This window comes from Grampus griseus, assembly GCF_964374135.1.
Source record: "Grampus griseus genome assembly, chromosome: 4".
NCBI classification, from domain to species: domain Eukaryota; kingdom Metazoa; phylum Chordata; class Mammalia; order Artiodactyla; family Delphinidae; genus Grampus; species Grampus griseus.
This window is the reverse complement of record NC_138997.1, coordinates 67,727,299-67,741,296: the sequence shown is the minus strand read 5'-3', so window position 1 is coordinate 67,741,296 and position 13,998 is coordinate 67,727,299.

Sequence of the window (13,998 nt, the reverse complement as noted above, 5' to 3'; positions counted from 1 at the left end):
ATATATGACATGTTTGTGGAAAATCAAGCCTGAGCAATCCTGCTGCAGAGCCTATGCAGATTAGTTGGAAATCTCTTGCTACAGTGGTCCTGTGGTTCACTAACTGTAACTCATAAGTTTACAATTATTTTATTGTTTGGTAACACTTTTTTTTTACACTGCAGTAAACCCTTTTGTGTTTTCTTACTCATGTACAGGCAGTGAACCACACAGTTCTACCACATTCCCCTAGTTGAGTCACTCTCCACAGCTCCTGATGGGTACTTCACATTTCTTTTATCCTCATACTTTCATTACTCCCTCCCTACTCCTCACTCTTAGCTGATGGCCTTGCTCCCTACTTCCCCAAGAAAGTATAAGGGATCAAGAAAGGACATCCTCATTCTCTCTTACCAATCCACTGAATCTCTGCTGTAGACTCTGTTTCCCTTCCTGTGGCACAGTCCAGCTCAGGTCATACTCCCACTCATGTAGCTGATCCTGCCTTACCTCTTTTCAAGGATTTACTTCTGCCATTTGCCCTTCTCTCCTCTTCTTGATTATGATCTTCTCTACTGGGTCATCTGCCATCCTAAAAAATAAGTTCTCCCATGACCCTTCATTTTCTCCATTAACCTTTTGTGGCAGCCTTAGAATGTGCTGGCAGAAGTCCTACTAAAGGGAATGTTCTTGACTGAGGGCCCCAACTGCTGAGCTTTGGAATCTATTCTACCTTTGCAGTGAGTCAGTGCTTCCTGTAGACTGCTCCCCGCCAATGACTGAGTTTGGCAGGGATGCTAATACAGATCCCTTCCTGGTAGACACAGGACTTCTTTGCTGGCCACTTCTGGCTCAAGAACTGATGGCTTTGTTGAACTTTTGGTGGACTGCATGGCTACGTAGGAGCCTTTCACTCAACTCTCTCTTCTCTCTCCTTCATTCAGTGTCAGACTTGCATTGTTGTCTGACAGCTCTCCCCACCAGCTCTAGCTCCCTCTCTGTCTCCTTTCACATAGGCATTACCCCTAATAAAATCTTTACATGTTTAATCCAGGCTTGGAGTATAAGTCGTGAAGGACCTAGGCAAACACACTTCCTCAATTTCTCTAAGTTCTAAAGTGGAGGGGCAAGCTGGCACAGGTGGGTACCAACCTATAGAAAGAAAGAAATAGGCAATCATGGGAATTGGAGAAGATGTGCAAGATATGTGATCCCATATGCTGTGCATAACAGAACTCTGATTTCTTTCCTCTTTCCCAGTTAGACTCCTTAGCTCTGCCCCATCAGACTATTCCCAGATCATATATTCAGATCATATATTCACCTGCTCATACCTTCCAGGAGTTTCCCATCACATGTAGAACAAAATTCAAAGTCCTCCTAGTGGCCTGTAAGCCAATGTGGAAAGGCCTCTCTGGCTTCATGTCCTGTAACTCTCCTCATCCTTCTTCTCCAGCAGCCTTCATACCTGTGCTGTCCCTCAAACACACCAAGCTTGCTCCCACACTCAGATCCTTATACCTGCTCTTCCTGCTGCCTGGAACTTTTGTCCCAGCTTTTCCCATGGCTCATTCCCTCACGTCATCTTTCAGATCCTCTCTTTAGTGAGGCTTTTCCTGATTATCCTATTGATAATTGGAGCCACTTTTATCCTCTTTCCCTTTATCCTGCTTTATTTTCTTCTAAGCATGTGTATCCCCAACATTATATTATGTATCTGTTTTTACAATTTTCTGTCTCCAATTACAATATTAGTGCAGTGGGAACTGGGACTTTGTCTTTTCCATTGCTGTTTCTTCAGTAACCAGAAAAATGTCTGGCACACAGAAAGCATTCAGTATTTATTGAGTGAATTAATTCTGGAATATGAAGCATACATGCCAGGGGAATAGAGATAGGAGGAAAGGAAATAGTATGGATTGTTTATCAGGATCTTCTCCAGATAGCTTTTTTTTTTCCTTTTCCCTTTTTTTTTGTATTATAAAGATATCTACTCACCACAGACAGAAGAAAGTTCCACTACACCAGTCATATAGTGCTAACAGGATGCTAAAGGGTCAATTTCCCCCAGTTTTTCGTTAAACAGCTTTGTGTGTCACTAGCCTCCTGGTTGCAAAGGTTGCAAATTTGCTTTGAGTAACTGTGTAGGAGCTGGGGCTGGGTACTGAGTGGACCTGGCAATTCTGTTCTTGGGTCTTGGTTGGCTTCTTCCGGTCTGGCTTTTTGTATTGTGTCAGTGATGCAAACCAGATGTCTTTGGATGCCCAGAGGTTCTATGGAAAGAGACAGAGGCAACAGGCTCAGCCCAAGCTTTTTAAGGCAGCCCTTCTATGTTTGGCTGGAATGTGAGGAACACAGCTTTCTGCTGGGTAATGAAAAGAAAACATTCTAATAAAGAAAGACTCACATTTGCAACATCTGTATCATTTGGGTAATTTTAGATGGCTAAAACCCACATCTCAGAATGAAGAGAGCTCCTATCATCTTACAAATGATTGCTGCGATGTCTCAAAGCACCCACCACAGTAACTAATAGACTGTAAGGGCTAAGAAGAAACAGGGCCTTTATTGAGCTCAGGAAACAGCATACCTTTAGGGCAAATTGACACAGAGGAAAACAGTATAATGTTCTCTCTCTCTTAGAATAGCCTAAAAAGGTCTTTTCTTTTTTTAGAGCTTTAGTAGTGCATTAAGGATTTTAATATTTCTATTAACCTTTTCTTATCCAGATATCTATGCTTAACTAATCCCTACCACTTTTTAAAAGAAAAATAACATCATTCAAAAAAATTTACATGGATAAAAATTGAATTTTAAAGGTACTGACCAAACCCCATTGTTATGAGACCTTTTTCTAAAGATAGCACTTAACAGAAATGATAGCACTTTTACTTAGAGTATTTTTGGGTGGAAACATGAGGGAGATTAGAAGCTGTTAATTGTATTGCAATTAACAATGAAATTGGAGGCCTGTAAAGGATACTTCCTCTGCTTTTCTACCTCTCACAGCATTTCCCATTATGCTCCCAGCAAGTGCTTAATAGACTTATCTTGAAAAAAAGGCATGACTATAAATGTAGATAATAGTGGCAAGACAGGAAATGTAACTCTGATTTCATAACATGTGGATCCCCTTTTATCCAACAAATTTTATTCTCTTTTAAATATCAAAACAAAAAACCCTCCAATGGAAAGCAAAATGATGGAGTACTCACTTTAGAATGTGTGAACTTCAGAACAATCTAAATGGGCTCTTTGTCAAGCTGACTCCTCTTTGTATGGCTCTGTGCAGTAAACAGAACACTTTGGCATACATTATCTCATTTGATCCTCAAAATAATCTCTTCTGAGTTGAATCCCAAAAGCCTTCTCAGAGCCAGAAAATGTTTCAAAGTATTTCATTGCCACCCAGAGACTGATACTACTCCAATGAACATGAAGATGAAATGTTCTTTGAGAAGGAGCTATTTGGTCATCATGACTTTTCTGCCAAGTATCAGTCTAGAGTGTTCTTTTTGCTAAGGCTAATATGTAGCTATATTAGCCTTAATATACCACACTGTGTTATGTTAACCAGGGTAGGATAAGTTATGCTGTGGTAACAAACAACCCCCATATCCCAGTGGCTTACCAGAAGAAAGGTTTGCTTCTTGCTTACAAAGATGACTGCAAATCCAGGTGACTCTCTGGGGTAACTCAGTGGTCCAGGATGATGAATGCTCACTATCCTGTGACTGTACCCTTGGGAACATGTACCTGCTTGGTTATTGCAGCAGGGAGGGACTGTGCTGGGAAGTTCATACAATTAAATGTTTTGTCCAGGAAGTGACACATATCATTTCTGCTTACTTGGGCATGGAAGTAGCATCTTCCTATGTGCCAGGAAGGAGAGGAAAATCAGATGTGGGTGACACTTAGGAATTCCTACTACGTAAGGTTTTTCTTTTATCAATCAATGAGGAAGTGTCAAGTGCGCAGCTTTAACTTGGAGTAGACTTAGCTAAATGTATCAAGGTCTGTGGCTTTTTTCCACTAAATATGTTAAAATTGTTACTCTAAAATGGCAGAGACAACTCCTTTTTAGAACAACTGTGTTGGGTCCCAAAGTTTCTCTGCTGTCAGGCTATGGTGGTTTCAATATGATGCCAAAACCACCCAGTAAGTTCAGTGAATTCAGTGGGGAAAGAAAATTGGCCTGGCAGTTTTGATAGTGTGTAGAATAAATAACTGGTTGATTGTCTGCAATATTCATTTTCTAGTGCATCAGTCAACAATGTGATAAATGCCTTTTGCCTGGCCTTTTCTTTGTGCAGTTTTGGAGAGCCTAGAAAACATAGAAGCAAGAAAGACTGAGGATCACAGATTAGACCCTCATGGGTTATGCCTTTGTCCTTGGTACCAAATGGTTGTCTCTTGCAAATGTGATTTCGGCCTTCTGCATGTTTGTTGATCTTACACCAGCTAATACATTTGGTTTAACAAATCATTGATCACTAAATGAGAGTGTGTGGCCCTACCTAAAAGAAAACTCTGTTGTGATTGCCTTAGTCCAAAACACAGTGATGGGGTTTTAAATCTGGTGCTTATCATGAGATTTGTGTAAGAATCACCTGAATAACTTGTAAAATTCAAATTCCAAGCCTCCACCCTCAAAAATTTAGAATCGCTAAGAAATCATATTTTTAACAAGAGTCTCAGCTGATTCTCATACTTGCTAACCTACAGGCCATGTTTTGAGAAACACTGAAGTAAGTAAAAGAACCTACATTAGCTAGGAAATGGTCAGTCTTTTTGTGAATTCTAAGCAGCCCTCAAAAATATCTGTATTGTCATGTAATTTGTTCAATATCCTATACAAAGGGCTTGGAAAACAGTCTGCATAGTAAGAGCACAATAGGCTTTCCAAGATTTGACTGCTGGAGACTGCTGTAAAATTTCTAAATAATCTGTACAACAGTTTTAGGCATTTCTTCTAGTTAATATTGAGGGCTTTCCACCCACTCCATTTACTGGTGCCCTTTAGGATTGTAGAAAAGAACAGTTGGCCCTCAATGAGGACAATGAAAAGCAAGTTGAATGAATCCCAAAATGGCATATTTTACTTGAAAAACATGCATTATGCTCTTTTCCAAGTAAACTGCACAGAAAAATGTAAATGAAGCATAAAGCTCTTATGAATTAGGCCCTAAGCGTTTTTCTTTTTAGCATATCAACTGCCACTAAGGATGTGATAGGAATGCATTTTCTACTATTTTTCAAACTGTAATTACGTTTCCCTAGTAAAACTCAAATACTTGATATGGTCCTGTTGCAACTGTACCAGACAGGTAATAATTGGAAAATTTAACACAGAGCTTTATCTCTTAAATGCTAAAAGGTAGGGCTACTCAGAGCATACAGAAGAGTTGGCATTAAATAGAAAATGTGTGAACCTGGTGTTTCTCTATGATGTTAATTTTGCATCTGGAAATGTGTTCCAAAGCTGTAGCACCCTTTTAAATATGTAAGAATACAAGACAATTCCTTTCCCAACCTTCATCTAAAAGAACCTATAATCTTCATCTACTATTCAATAGTTCTATTTTTTCACATTTACTGCATTTCAGGTTGGAATGTAATGCATATAAGTCTCAGAGCAGTAATTTAACTTATTTAGGAAGCAGTGGAATAAAATGAAGCAAAAAAGAGGACAATTCACTGAAGAGCACTGTTCAATTGTGTATCTAAAGACCATCAGAAATGGGCACACAATAAAGCTCATATAGAGGATTTAAAAGATTTGAGCAATGGTCTTCCCATTTATCACCACAGTAGGCTTTGTTAGCCAACATTTTTTTATTACTGTCTTTTTGAAAATTTAGCAATTCTAAGACTTACACTACATTAAAGATGCGTGAACTTACACAGGTAATGAAAGTCTCCTTAAGCCCTCTATATGAATTGATAATACTTTTTTGCAGACAGTGCAAATTAAATAGTTTCCACATGGACACATCATACGCAGTTTCTATGGGAAAACCATAGAGTCGCAAATTTAGGACAAAGCCCATCATTGTATGAAATATGATCTTACATTTTAAGATGCTTAGAAAAGCAAAATCTCTGAAATAATTTCTGATAAGATTTCTCATGAAATCTTCAAACTGACTTTGCATTTTCAGTTGGGAAACTCTGATTTTTTTCTAGTGCATGTGAAACCACATTCTGCAGCCCTTTGACAATTGCTCATCTGTACTTGAATTTTTTATGGGTTTCGCCCAGAACTGATGCAACTTGTTTTTGTGTCTGTCAAAAGAGATATTAATTTATTTCCATGCTACTTTTCATATCTCATGACTACGCACATTTGATTTCAAGGAACTTGCTGCAGTACAACTTTGGCACCCTGAATTAAACTTATGATTTCTGAAAGTGTTTATCAACTTTGGATGCATAAAAACCAAACTGAGTATAACTAAAAGCAGTATAACTTTAATCCTCAAACTAGAAGTTGCATTCAGTATTCTCCAGTAGGTCAGACTGGAAATCACCTCATTCAGTGGAAATATATAGCTTTTGACAGCTGGGGAAGCAACAGAGTGAAAGGATCAATAGCTCAGACTTTGGAATCAGACAAGTTTCAAATTTATGTTCTAACATTTACCAGTAGTCCTGACCTTAAGTTTGTGCTCTTTGAGCTCAGTTTTGCTCATGTGTAAAATGGGTAAGATAGTATTTATAATACTTAGGATGAACTAACTGCTGTGTCAGACTCCCAAATTTATAATGGTTCAAATACAATAGAAATTTGATTTTTATTCACTAATGGTACTTGGTAATGACCAAGGAGCCTCTCCTCCATTTAGTTATTCAGAGACCCAGGCTGACAGAAGTTTTACCATCTCCAGTATGCAGGTTCCATGGTTACTTTAGAGCAAATGTTTCTCAAATGTTTTTTCATTTTTTCCCCCTTAAGGAGAAAAATTAAATTAATTAAACCCAATTAATTAAAATTAAGTAACTTAATCAAATTTAAATTCTCTCTAATGAGAGAAATTAAAATTAAGAAATAAGATTTTATCAGGCAGGTTGAGCTTTGAAGAGCCACCAGCTATTTTAATATCTAAGATTTTTTTTGCTCCCTCAAGCAAATATTTCCACTTTTTGGGACCAATATTACTCCCATTGAGAATGCATGTGTTAGAAGTACCTCCATTCTAGCATGCTAGAAGGGGAAAGGAGAATGTAGGAACAAACCTGGGAGATCTTAATGGATCAGGCCTGGAAGTGTCACACATCATTTCCATTTATAGTCCACTGGCTAGAACTCAGTCACATGGTCACTCCTAACCACAGGGACACTGGGAAATGTAATCTAGCTATATGTCCAGGAAAAAGAAAAGCAGATATTTGGTGAATAAACTAGTGTTCTTTTCTATTATTTTATTTGCTTTGTATGAATTGTTGTGAAGATTTAATTAATGCTTAATAGAGTTAAAGTGCTTAATGTCATGTCTAGTACATCGTAAGCATTTAAGGTTTTTTGAATCCCATTAGGAAAAGAGAAAAAATTAAGAAATAAATCATCTTTCCATCATTTAATCTATTGGAGAATAAAAGAAATCTTAAGAGTTGGAAGGTACCTTAGAAACCATGTAGACCAACCTCCTATGAATGGATTTTTGCTTTAATGCTTAAAGAAAAAAAGGAGGCAGTACATTTCCTTATTGTATCTTGAGCTACCTGAAAATTTTTATTCCAGGCAAAAATTTATATCCTCCAACTCTCCCATCCTATGCATTAGTATTTGCTTTGCCCTCTGAAGTTTTTACTCATTAGTTCATTGAACAGATGGATCATTGAGAGCAGCTGATAGTGTGCTGGGTTCTGGATATTCAAAATCAAATGTATGCTCCTTGCCTTTAAAGATTTGAAACATTCTACTATTCAAAAAGTAGGGACTTCTTAGCCCTTATTTTTTCCGCAGACCCTAGCATAGTGCAGGAACAGTCAGTAGTTTTAGAATAAGTGGCTATGATAGTGGAGACAGAAGGGAAACAGGTGGTGCCAGTATAGTGAACTGAGTGGTATTAGGAATCAATGACTGGTCTCTGATAAAGTGGTTGGGAAGGGCGCCCAACCCAGCTGTGGAATGTAGTGAGGAGGAGGTGACATCTGAGCTGCGTACTGAAGGATGTGAGAATTTAACATGTTAAAGAAAGGGGGAAGATCCACCAGAGAGCAGACAGCAGAAGCAAGAAGAACTACAATCCTGCAGCCTGTGGAACAGAAACCACATTCACAGAAAGACAGACAAGATGAAAAGGCAGAGGGTTATGTACCAGATGAAGGAACAAGATAAAACCCCAGAAAAACAACTAAATGAAGTGGAGATAGACAACCTTCCAGAAAAAGAATTCAGAATAATGATAGTGAATATGATACAGGACCTCAGAAATAGAATGGAGGCAAAGATCGAGAAGATGCAAGAAATGTTTAACAAAGATCTAGCAGAATTAAAGAACAAACAGAGATGAACAATACAATAATTGAAATGAAAAAGATACTAGAAGGAATTAATAGCAGAACAACTGAGGCAGAAGAATGGATAAGTGACCTGGAAGACAGAATGGTGGAATTCACTGCTGCGGAAGAGAATAAAGAAAAAAGAATGAAAAGAAATGAAGAAAGCCTAAGAGACCTCTGGGGCAAATTAAACGCAACAACATTCACATTATAAGGGTCCCAGAAGGAGAAGAGAAAGAGAAAGGACCTGAGAAAATATTTGAAGAGATTATAGTTGAAAACTTTGCTAACATGGGAAAGGAAATAGTCACCCAAGTCCAGGAAACGCAGAGAGTCCCATACAGGATAAACCCAAGGAGAACAACGCCGAGACACATAGTAATCAAATTGGCAAAAATTAAAGACAAAGAAAAATTATTGAAAGCAGCAAGGGAAAAACAACAAATAACATACAAGGGAACTCTCATAAGGTTAACAGCTGATTTCTCAGCAGAAACTCTACAAGCCAGAAAGGAGTGGCATGATATACTTAAAGTGATGAAAGGGAAGAACCTACAACCAAGATTACTCTACCCGGCAAGGATCTCATTCAGATTCGATGGAGAAATCAAAAGCTTTACAGACAAGCCAAAGCTAAGAGAATTCAGCACCACCAAACCAGCTCTACAACAAATGCTAAAGGAACTTCTCTAAGTGGGAAACACAAGAGAAGAAAAGGACCTACAAAAACCAACCCAAAACAATTAAGAAAATGGTAATAGGAACATACATATTGATAATTACCTTAAACGTGAATGGATTAAATGCTCCAGCCAGAAGACACACACTGGCTGAATGGATACAAAAACAAGACCCATATATATGCTGTCTACAAGAGACCCATTTCATACCTAGGGACACAGACAGACTGAAAGTGAGGGAATGGAAAAAGATATTCCATACAAATGGAGATCAAAAGAAAGGTGGAGTAGTAATACTCGTATCAGATGAAATATACTTTAAAATAAAGAATGTTATAAGACACAAGGAAGGACACTACATAACGATCGAGGGATCAATCCAAGAAGAAGATATAACAATTATAAATATATACGCACCCAACATAGGAGCACCTCAATACATAAGCATCTGCTAACAGCTATAAAAGAGGACATTGACAGTAACACAGTAATAGTGGGGGACTTTAACACCTCACTTACACCAATGGACAGATCATCCAAACAAAATTATTAAGGAAAAACAGGCTTTAAATGACACAATAGACCAGATAGATTTAATTTATATTTATAGGACATTCCATCCAAAAACAGCAGATTACACTTTCTTCTGAAGTGTGCACAGAAGATTCTCCAGGATAGATCACATCTTGGGTCACAAATCAAGCCTCAGTAAATTTAAGAAAACTGAAATCATATCAAGCATCTTTTCTGACCACAATGCTATGCTATTAGAAATCAATTATAGGGAAAAAAACGTAAAAAACACAACACATGAAGGCTAAACAATACGTTACTAAATAACCAAGAGATCACCGAAGAAATCAAAGAGGAAATCAAAACATACCTAGAGACAACTGACGATGAACACATGACAATCCAAAACCTAAGGGATGCAGCAAAAGCAATTCTAAGAGGGAAGTTTGTAGCTATACAAGCCTACCTCAAGAAACAAAAAAAATCTCAAATAAACAATCTAACATTACACCTAAAGGAACTAGAGAAAGAAGAACAAACAAAACCCAAAGTTAGCAGAAGGAAAGAAATCATAAAGATCAGAGTAGAAATAAATGAAATAGAAGCAAAGAAAACAATAGCAAAGAACAGTAAAACTAAAAGCTGGTTCTTTGAGAAGATAAACAAAATTGATAAACCATTAGCCAGACTCATCAAGAAAAAGAGGGAGGGGACTCAAATCAATAAAATTAGTAACGAAAAAGGAGAAGTTAGAACAGACACTGCAGAAATACAAAGCATCCTAAGAGACTACTATAAGCAACTGTATGCCAGTAAAATGGACAACCTGGAAGAAATGGACAAATTCTTGGAGAGGTTATAACCTTCCAAGACTGAACCAGGAAGAAATAGAAAATATGAACAGACCAATCACAAGCAATGAAATTGAAACTGTGATTAAAAATCTTCCAACAAACAAAAGTCCAGGACCAGAAGGCTTCACAGGTGAATTCTATCAAACATTTAGAGATGAGCTAACACCCATACTTCTCAAACTCTTCCAAAAAATTGCAGAGGGAGGAATACTTCCAAACTCATTCTATGAGGCCACCATCACCCTGATACCAAAACCTGACAAAGATACTACAAAAAAAGAAAATTACAGACCAATATCACTGATGAATATGATGCAAAAATCCTCAACAGAATACTAACAAACAGAATCCAACAACACATTAAAAGGATCATACACCATGATCAAGTGGGATTTATCCCAGGGATGCAAGGATTCTTCAGTATAATCAAATCAATCAATGTGATACACCGTATTAACAAACTGAAGAATAAAAACCATATGATCATCTCAATAGATGCAGAAAAAGCTTTTGAACAAAATTCAACACCCATTTATGATAAAAACTCTCCAGAAAGTGGCCATAGAGGGAACCTACCTCAACATAATAAAGGCCATATACGACAAACCCACAGCAAACATCATTCTCAATGATGAAAAACTGGAAGCATTTCCTCTAAGATCAGGAAAAAGACAAGGATGTCCACTCTCACCACTACTATTCAACATAGTTTTGGAAGTCTTAGCCACAGCAATCAGAGAAGAAAAGGAAATAAATGGTATCCGAATTGTAAAGAAGAAGTAAAACTGTCATTGTTTGCAGATGACACAATACTACACATAGAGAATCCTAAAGATGCCACCAGAAAACTACTAGAGCTATTGTTAAAGTAGCAGGATACAAAATTAATGCACAGAAATCTCTTGCCTTCCAATGCACTAATGATGAAAAAGCTGAAGGAGAAATTAAGGAAACACGCCCATTTACCATTGCAATAAAAAGAATAAAATACCTAGGAAGAAACCTACCTAGGGAGACAAAAGACCTGTATGCAGAAAAGCATAAGACACTGATGAAGAAATTAAAGTTGATACCAGCAGATGGAGAGATATACCATGTTCTGGATTGGAAGAATCAATATTGTGTAAATGACTATACTACCCAAAGCAATCTACCGATTTAATGCAATCCCTATCAAATTACCAGTGGCATTTTTTACAGAACTAGAACAAAGCAATCTTAAAATTTGTATGGAGACACAAAAGACCCCGAATAGCCAAAGCAGTCTCGAGGGAAAAAAAATGGAGCTGGAGGAATCAGAGTCCCTGACTTCAGACTATACTACAAAGCTACAGTAATCAAGACAATATGGTACTGGCACAAAAATAGAAATATAGATCAATGGGACAGGATAGAAAGCCCAGAGATAAACCCACGCACCTTTGGTCAACTAATCTATGACAAAGGAGGCAAGGATATACAATGGAGAAAAGACAGCCTCTTCAATAAGTGGTGCTGGGACAAGTGGACAGCTACATGTAAAAGAATGAAATTAGAACATTCCCTAACACCATACACAAAAATAAACTCAGAATGGATTTGAGACCTACGTGTGAGACTGGACACTATAAAACTCTTAGAGGAAAACATAGGAAAAACACTCTTTGACATAAATCACAGCAAGATCTTTTTTGACACACCTCCTAGAGTAATGGAAATAAAAACAAAAATAAACAAATGGGACCTAAAGAAACTTCAAGGCTTTTGCAGAGCAAAGGAAACCGTAAACAAGACAAAAAGACAACCCTCAGAATGGGAGAAAATATTTGCAAATGAATCAACAGACAAAGGATTAATCTCCAAAATATATAAACAGCTCATGCAATTCAATATTAAAAAAGCAAACAACCCAATCCAAAAATGGGCAGAAGACCTAAATAGACATTTCTCCAAAGAAGGCATACAGATGGCCAAGAAGCACATGAAAAGCTGCTCAACATCACTAATTATTAGAGAAATGCAAATCAAAACTACAATGAGGTATCACCTCACGCCAATCAGAAAGAGCATCATCAGAAAATCTACAAACAACAAATGCTGGAGAGGGAATGGAGAAAAGGGAACCCTCTTGCACTGCTGGTGGGAATGTAAATTGATATAGCCACTATGGAGAACAGTATGGAGGTTCCTTAAAGAACTAAAAATAGAACTACCATATGACCCAGCAATCCCAGTACAGGGCATATACCCAGAGAAAACCATAATTCAAAAAGACACATGCACCCCAATATTCGTTGCAGCACTGTTTACAATAGCCAGGTCATGGAAGCAGCCTAAATGCCCATTGACAGATGAATGGATAAAGAAGATGTGGCACATATATACAATGGAGTGTTACTCAGCTATAAAAAAGAATGAAATTGGGGCATTTGTAGTGACGTGGATGGATCTAGAGAGTGTCATATAGAGTGAAGTAAGTCAGAAAGAGAAAAACAAATATCGTATATTAACACACATATGTGGAACCTAGAAAAATGATACAGATGAAGTGGTTTGCAGGGCAGAAATTGAGACACAAATGTAGAGAACAAACGTATGGACATCAAGGGGGGCAAGTGGCGGGGGTTGTTGTTGTTGGTGGGATGAGCTGGGAGATTGGGATTGACATGTATACACTGATGTGTATAAAATGGACAACTAGTAAGAACCTGCTGTATAAAAAAATTTTAAAAAGAAAAAGAATGGGGGAAGGGGATTTCTAGAGGACAAAATGGCATGTGTGAGGCCTAGAGGTGAGAGGACTTGTCAAAGTATGGTGTAACAGATTGAATAGTGTCCACCAAAAATTCATGTCTGCCAGGAACCTAAGAACATTAACTTTCTTGAAAATAGTTTCTTTGCAGATGTAATTGGGTTAAGTTAAAATGAAGCCTGAATTCACTGACTGATGTCCTAATAAAAAGGCCATGTGAGGATACACAGACAAACATGGAGGGAAGACAGCCATATGAAGACAGAGGCAGAGTTTGGAGTTATGGTGCCATAAGCTAAGGAACTCCAAGGGTTGTTGGGAGTCAAGAAATTAGAAGAGGCAAGGAGGGATCCTTTTCTAGAGCCTTCCGAGAGAGCATGACCCTGTCGACACCTTGATTTTGGACTTCTGGCCTCCAGAACTGTGAGAGGATAAGTTTCTGTTGGCTCAAGTAGCCTAGTTTGTGATAATTTGTTATGGCAGCCCTAGGAAACTAACACAGGTAGTCTTATCAAAGTACAGTGAATGGAGAGTTGGGAAGAAGGGATTAGCAATCAGTAATGCTATCCTATACAGCCTATGAAGGTATCACTGATATAAATACAGTAGGAACTTTTGAAAACTGATTTACTAGATGAACCAGAACTCTCTATGCCCTTTGTACAGGATGCTTAGTTGGATAATTTTGGTTAGTAGGTTACTCTATAGTTTTCCCAGGTCCTTTTGATCTCAAGAG